Source organism: Muntiacus reevesi, chromosome 20, assembly GCF_963930625.1.
Source record: "Muntiacus reevesi chromosome 20, mMunRee1.1, whole genome shotgun sequence".
NCBI classification, from domain to species: domain Eukaryota; kingdom Metazoa; phylum Chordata; class Mammalia; order Artiodactyla; family Cervidae; genus Muntiacus; species Muntiacus reevesi.
In genome coordinates, this window is record NC_089268.1 from 17,961,568 (window position 1) to 17,969,694 (window position 8,127).

An 8,127-nucleotide genomic window follows, 5' to 3' on the forward strand; every position below is an offset into this window, starting at 1 on the left:
AGAAGGAGGCAAGTTCACCCTATGACCCAGAGGAGCCCACATAAAAGATGTTTTCATGGGTTTAATTTCATCTGGTTAATTTTGCTCCATTTCAGGCAAAGGAGAAACAAGGCATTTATATGCCTGTACAATTCTCTGAAGCCCCATCTTCTTTCATTTATTTGACCTTCTGATAATGAGGTCATCTGTGATCTATGATATGGACCCCAGTCACTTAGCAGGAAGAAGTACTCTAGAAGTTTTGAACCATGTTATCCAATCATGTTATCCAGTCAGTCAAAACTTGGTCAAGAAATAAAAGTCATTCCAGGTATTACAAGATGCTCAATATCGCTCATTATCAGAGAAAAGGAAATCAAAACCACAATGAAGTATCATTTCACATTGGTCAGAATGGCCATCATCAAAGAATAAATGCTGGAGAGGGTGTGGAGAAAAGGGAGCCCACTTACACTGTTGGCGGGAATGCAAACTGATACAACCACTATGGAGAACAGTACGTCTTTTGCTTCTCTTCTTTTCACAGATATTAGTAAGACCTACTCAGACAACCATTTTGCCTTTTTGCATTTCTTTTCCTTGGGGATGGTCTTGATCCCTGCCTCCTGTACAATGTCACGAACCTCTGTCCATAGTTCTTCAGGCACTCTGTCTATCAGATCTAATCCCTTGAATCCATTTGTCATTTCCACTGTATAATCATTAAGGGAATGATTTAGGTCATACCTGAATGGTTTTCCCTACTTTCTTCAATTTAAATCTGAATTTGGCAATAAGGAGTTATTGCCCTATTATTATTTCCTAGAACATCAATGGCTGCCAACCCTCTTTTTAAAAATTGGAGTATAGCTGCATTACAGTGTTGTATTAATTTGTGCTGTACATCAAAAAGCCAATCAGACTTCCGGGTCTTGTCTACCATGGTGGACTGGCTGTAGTTATGCGCTCCCGGTTACTTTGGAATGTTTTTCGGGGCTTTTGGGCCCGCCAGGATGCTGTCCCCGCCCGCCGACACCTAAGCTGCGGTAACCTACCCCTGGAGGAGCTGTTTGCCCGCGGCGGACCTCTGCGGACCTTCCTCGAGCTCCAGATGAAAATGAGGACTTAAGGAAACTTGCCGAAAATGAAATAACTTCATGTGAAAAAGAAATAGCTCAATTAAAGCATCAGATTATCTTACTTTTGGTTCCCTCAGAAGAAACAGATACAAATGATTTGATCCTGGAGGTAACTGCAGGAGTTGGGGGTCAGGAGGCAATGTTGTTTCCCTCAGAGATATTTGATATGTATCAGCAGTATGCTGCATTTAAAGGATGGCATTTTGAAACCCTGGGATATTTTCCAAGTGACATAGGTGGCCTTAGACATGCGTCCGCCAGCATTGCGGGTTCAGGAGCCCATAAGCACATGAAGTTTGAAGGAGGTGTGCACAGAGTCCAGAGAGTGCCCAGGACAGAGAAGAAGGATCCACACCAGCACCATGACTGTAACCGTCTTACCCCAGCCCACCGAGACTAACCCGGTGATTAACCCTAAGGATCTGAGGATTGATACTAAGCGAGCCTGTGGAGCCGGGGTCAGCATGTGAACACCACGGACAGTGCTGTCCAGATCGTTCATCTCCCAACGGGTATTGTTTCCGAATGCCAACAAGAAAGATCTCAACTGAAAAATAAAGAGATGGCTATGAAAAAGTTACGTGCAAAACTACAGCCTGCAGCTAGAAGAAGAAACAAGTAAACGATACAATGCTAGGAAGATTCAGATTGGCACAGAAGGAAGGTCAGAGAAAATAAGAACATATAATTTTCCACAGAACTGGGTCACAGATCACAGAATAAACAAGTCATTTCATGATCTTGAATCTTTTATGCAAGGAGAGTATCTACTGGATGAACTTGTACAGTCATTGAAGGACTGTGCTAATTATGAATCTTTAGTAGAAATTATTTCCAAAAAAGTTTAAGTTGATTTGTAACTAAAGATTTGTATAGCTTCTGAAAATTCTGTTGTAGCAAATCAGGTTGTGTATATACAGTATTCTCTTGAAACACATGAGTTAACATAGTTGAGAGTAACATTTTTAATAAACAGCTAATTTATATAAGTCTCTGAATGTATTAAGTAAAAAAACATACAATACAAAAAAAAAAAAGCCAATCAACCTCACGTATGCATACATCCCCTCTTTTAGATTTCCTTTCCGTTTAGGTCACTACAGAGCACTGAGTAAAGTTCCCTGTGCTATATAGTTGGTTCTCGTTTGTTACCTATTTACAATGGCTGCCAATCTTGAATAAAATTTTATTTATAAACACTCTGCCCCATGCCTTTCTCCTGAATATAATAATTCTTAGGAATAAATGGGGGACGGATTCTCTTCCAAAGCTGTACAGAGTATATGGCAACTCATAGCTTTGTTATTTTAAGGAAAAAGAAGTTTAAACTCAAGTTTATAATTTTACTTTCCATTTACCATTCCCATGCTCTATTTATGTGCCTTAGGGGCAAAATAAAATGGAAAGCTGAAAATTTATTTGTGCTCTTGAATTTTAAATATGTAAAAAACCAGAACTAGAAAAGGATCTTGAAAGAGTATCTGATTTTGTACTCTCCTTCACATAGATGAATAACTAAACCATAAAAAATATATTTCAGTCCATTCCATTCATAAAATCCCTAGGAATCAAGAAATACATTGCTATCACAGAAAGTCTTATCCAGAATTTGAAAGTTCTCTTTCATATTTGACCAGAGTATCTATACCTCCAGCCCCATAACTGCCCTAGAAAGGTCCCTTAGAAGAACATCACCAATACATGAATCTTTTTATTAGAAGCCCAATTACATGTAGTGAAATGGCAGGCACTATGGAAGGAGAATTTCTGTCTCTGTCTTGCTATAATTTTTCACTGAAAATGAACAGGCACAACTGCACACAAATGGTGGAGGGTTTGTTTGTTTTTTTTAATCAAATCAATACCTAAGTGGACAAGGAGACTGTCTTACATAAGAAACCTTCCTCCCACTGGCCAGATAATGAATTCTGTCCAGGAAATTCATTTACAGAACATGGTGACTTTTCTGTAAAATAAGGGAATAAATTTTTCTAGGAAAATATTCCCCAAAAGGGAGAAGGATTGGTGAAAAATTGGGTTAAAAGCCAATCTATTTGAAACCCATATTTAAAATTTGTCATTCATCCTCTTTATACCCAAACAATTATACCCATAATTATGATTCAAGCCCCTAGCAAACTCCTTGCTATAAATAACCACACACATCCCTCAACATGTATGTCCTCTGTAGTCCACATCATGATTCACCTTTCTCCTGGATCCAGCTTCCCTCTGCTGACTGATATTGCCGTCTTCATTGAGAGATTAGGGATTCTACTTTTCCTTCTAATTCTTTGCTCCAAGCCTGGGCACCAAATCTTTACTAATTTCTCCCAGCAGCATTGAGACCAAGATAATAACATTAATAACACCTACTGGAGGCAATTCCCTGGAGGTCCAGTGGTTAGGATTCCATGCTTCCATTGCAGGGGGCACAGGTTCAATAACTATAGATAATACCCTAACACCTTGAGGCTTAGTTTCATCAACCATCTTTTTATGTTTTTTAAATAGAATTAAGATATTAACTCCGCAACCAATCCATTCAACAATTCCACACTTCAGTTAAAAAATTTCATTATCAAGGTTATTACTAGGTCTCCAAAGCATTACCCAAAGTTTGGTTATGGACAACTAAAAATCAATTAAAACTCTCCTGTTGGCAATAAATGTATCATCATTATAGAATCAAATACTGTTCAATATAGCATTGTCTTATCTCCTCTCATTTTAACTCCTTACATAAGAAGTCTCTAAAAACTTGACTTGCAAAATAAATAAATAAATAAAATAAAAGAATTAAAAAAAAAACTTGACTTGCTATGTAGCTGAGAAATATATAGATATATTGGGGAGAGACAGAGGCAAAGAGAGACAGATGAACAGACAGAGATGAGCAAGGATAGAAAGAATATCATCTGCTTGGGAGTTATGTTTTATACGTAAGTGAACAACATATTACTATGGCATGAAGGGCATAAAATCCTTGCAAAAATTAAATACTCACATATGTAACATATATACATCATTCATACACACCTGTGTAGAGTGAGAGAAAGAGAGCAAAAAAAAAAATCCCTCTTTACATTATTGTTATTGTGAAAATACTCTTCATTGCTGAAGCTGTAATCATTAGATTTCCTTTCTTACTGTTTTTTTGTTTTTTCCTGGAGTTTCTAGCTGCATTTATTTTTATTCTATACCATTTCTAAGTTGTTATGAATAATGTATGAAAATTTCCCACATTATTATTTACATATTTCCAATAGCTATCTTTTTCAAAACTTTCTCTATGCATATGTGTGTACTTGGGTATATGTGTATGTATGTGTAAAGAGGGTTTTATTTTGTAGGTTTGTTTTATGTCTTATAACACAGTATACATGGTTCTTTGACTTGCCTTTTTAACTTCCTTTAACTCTCACCTAAGTACTGGTATGGTTATATCAGAGTTTTGTTCATTTGTTTGTTTCTTTTGTTTTTCTAAAATTGTGTTAGAACTCAGCTAAAAAAATGTATTGACATGATTAGATTATTCATACACCTTAGTTATGGCCAATTTTGACTTTCATTCCCCTATTCCCATTCTTCCCCCTTCACCATAGACATCTACTCTCAGATATTTAATGTGTGTCTTTTTAATTCACCTGTTACATTTTTCTTTGATAACATAGAGCATTATTTTGTGAGCTTAAAAATTGTTACAGAAATGGTTTCTTTCTGTATGACTCTACAACTTGCTTTTATCATGAAATTTCATTTGATATCCATCCACATTGATAAATATGTTTGTTTATTCCTATTAACTGCTACATAGTAATCTATCATATGGTAAGATCATGCTTTATCTATCCATTCCTCCATTATTGTCATTTGTTTTTAACATTTTCTACTACAAATAGTGATGCAGCTAACATTATTGTACATGTCTTCTTGTGCACATGTACAATCCATAGATAATTTAGTTCACCTTAAATTTTTATTATTAATGGAATCTCTTTGTCACATGTGCATATAGTCTCACAGTATATGTTGTGTAAGTAGTGTGCTTACATAAAAGGGTATGCATTTTAAAAATTCTGATATTTCTAAATTATCCTCCAAAAAGACCGTATCATTTCAAATTCCCAACAACTGAAATTAGGGTATCAATTTTTTCCCTGTTTGCCTGTGCTTAATATAACCAGTGTGAAATTCTTGACTATATCAGAGTTAACAAAATAGTTTCTCATTGTTAAGATTTGGATGTCCTTGATAAACTATACAAGGGATATATCTTTTAATATCTTTATGGGGTTTTTATTTTGCTTCTTTATAGTGTTTTACAATTTTTCTGTTTAATTCCATTTTTTCTTGTTGACTGGCTAACATATTTGTGATGGTAATTTTTTGTTACTCTATACAATGAAAATCTTTTCTTCTAGCCTCTTGCTTTTTCTTTTGTTTTGGTTTTGATGTTGAAGTAATCAAATTTATCAAATTTTTCTATAAGGCTTTTTGTGCAAGCACGAGTATGTCTTGCTTTAGAGAATTTTCTCTACCCCATGGGTTATAAATATTTGCCTGTATTTTCTTGTATGAGTGTATGTGTGTTTGATTTAGAGGATCATTCCTTCTCTGTAGTTAAATATATGTATTTGTCTATATTTTTATCTAACACTTTCATAACTTTTTTTTTTAAGTTTAGCCCTTCAATCCATCTGGAATTTAATTTTGAAAATGCTATGTCATAAGGATATATACTAAGTTCTTATATAGAGATAGATCTATTTCTACAGTCTCCATTCTGCCTCATTAATCTAGTTACGTATTTCTATGCCGTAACTACACAATTTTAATTGCTTTAGTATTATAAAATATATTTGATATGGCAGGTCCTAATTTCTGTTTATAGCAGTATAGTAGACCAGATAGTCTTCACAACTTCTTTCTGCAAGACAAGTGAAAATTTTGGACAAAATAGATTTGCTTTCAGTTTTAAAAATAAGTTAGCAAGAGAGTTAGATGAGACAGGTAGCATCACCAACTCAACGGACATGAATTTGAACAAACTCCCAGAGATAGTGAAGGACAGAGGAGCCTGGCAAGCAGCAGTCCATGGGGTCACAAAGAGACATGTTAGAAACTGAGCAACGATAACAAGGACAGCAAGCGAGTCACAGAAATTTACATAGGTCACATGAGTGAAAGGAGCAATCTAAGTGGAATGCAGGTGTCTTAAAGTCATCTTTTATGACCTCAGGTTTCTATCTTGACATCCTCTCAAGGTCTAGAGAACAAAAGGCCTTCCAAAGTTAGGGAAATGGATAGGAGACCCATGCACAAAGCCAAAATACCCAAAGATGAGCTTGGAAAATCCAGCATACAGAAAAGCACAGTAAGAAAACTTATCTGCTTCAGTCTTAATGATGGGTGGGAGGGAAAATAAAAATATCCTCAGAAAATATGGAATCACAGCTAGGCTTCACATAGGTGCATGACTTAAATTCACATGGCCCATGTTTTCTGAGAAATCTCTATCTGATCATTGATTTGTAAATAGTTTCAGACCAAACACAACATTGATATCAAAACCTGACAAAGACTGCACAAAGAAACAAAATTATAGACCAGTCTCACTTATAAATATCAACATAAAAACATTAAATAAAACATTGTTGTTGTGGTTCAGACGCTAAGTCGTGTCTGACTCTTTGCAACCCCGAGGACTACAGCATGCCAGGTTTCCCTGTCTTTCATTATCTCCCAGAGTTTGCTCAAACTCATGTTCATTGAGTCAGTGATGCCATCCAACCATTTCATCTTCTGTCACCCCCTTCTCCTGCCCTCAATCTTTCCTGGCATCAGGTCTTTTCCGATGGGTTGACTCTTTGCATCAGGTGGCCAAAGTATTGGAGCTTCAGCGCCAGCATCAGTCCTCTCAATGGATATTCAGGGTTGATTTCCTTTAGGATTGACTGGTTTGATCTTGCAGTCTAAAGGAGTCTCAAGAGCCTTCTCCAGCACCATAATTTGAAAGCAACAATTCTTCAGCACTCAGCCTTCTTTATGGTTGAACTCTCACAACCATACATGACTCCTTGGAAAACCATAGCTTTGACTATAGGGATCTTTGTTGGCAAAGTGAAGTCTCTGCTTTTTCATATGCTGTCTAGGTTTGTCATAGCTTCTCTTCCAAGGAGTAAGCGTCTTTTAATTTTGTGGCAGCAGTCACCATCTGCAGTGATTTTGGAGCCCAAGAAAATAAAATCTGTCACTGTTTCCACTTTCCCCCCATCTATTTGCCATGAAGTGATGGGATCAGATGCCATGATCTTAGTTTTTTGACTGTTGATTTTAAGCCAGCTTTTTCATTCTCTTTCATCCTCATCAAAAGGCTCTTTAGTTCCTCTTCACTTTCTGCCATTAGAGTGGTATCATCTGCATATTGAGGTTGTTGATATTTCTCCCAGCAATCTTACTTCCAGCTTGCAAATAAAATATTAGCAAGCAGAATCAAGGGGTACATTTAAAATAATAATCAAGTGTTATTTATTCCATGAATGAAAAGATGGCTTAATATCAGTGATAGTTCTATATTAATATAAACTAGGAGAAAAATTATCTCAATGATAATAAGGATTTGGGAAAAAGTAAAAACCCATTCTTGATTTTTAAAAACACACCATGGGAGTTTAGGGGAGAATGGATACATGTATGGCTGAGTGTCTTTGCTGTTCACCTGTCACAACATTATTAATCAGTTATACTCTAGTAGAAAATAAAATTTAAAAAATAAAAATAAAAAACATCCCATGAAACATTAATGGATGATTTATTTAACATGATTAACATAATTTATTAATACAGAAACCAGAAACAATCTTAATGGAAAACAATGGAAGAACACATGCTAAGGTAGGAAATAAGCTGAATATGCCTCCTGTCAATACTGCTATTTAATATTGTCCTGAAGATATTAAGAACTACAATCAGACAAGAGAAAGTATAAGAATTGTAAGAGATGGCA

General features: G+C 35.8%; 1 pseudogene; it reads left to right on the plus strand.

Moving 5' to 3' along the window:
- Nucleotides 1-940: 940 nt before the first annotated feature.
- Nucleotides 941-2,130, plus strand: LOC136151733 (peptide chain release factor 1-like, mitochondrial; annotated as a pseudogene).
- The last annotated feature ends 5,997 nt before the right edge of the window (nucleotides 2,131-8,127 follow it).